This window comes from Plasmodium gonderi (assembly GCF_002157705.1).
Source record: "Plasmodium gonderi DNA, contig: Pgo-contig_537, whole genome shotgun sequence".
Taxonomy (NCBI): Eukaryota; Apicomplexa; class Aconoidasida; order Haemosporida; family Plasmodiidae; genus Plasmodium; species Plasmodium gonderi.
In genome coordinates, this window is record NW_021629374.1 from 7,293 (window position 1) to 7,561 (window position 269).

The window sequence follows — 269 nt, forward strand, 5'->3', positions numbered from 1 at the left end:
TCATATATTATAATTATTATTCGGGTTTATATAATTGGAATTACACAAGTCGTGTTTATATGGAAATTATATTTTATGGGTGTATATTTTAATTTATTTTTCTTTATGCAAGATTGATATTAATTATTTTTTTATTTAGTGTATTTATCATGCTTTATTTCTTTTTCTGTATTTTTGAGAATATATTTTCCTATTCAGAATCATATTTATCGTATATATAAACATCTATAATATTTTCCTTATCATCCTCTCCAAATGTATCACTACTC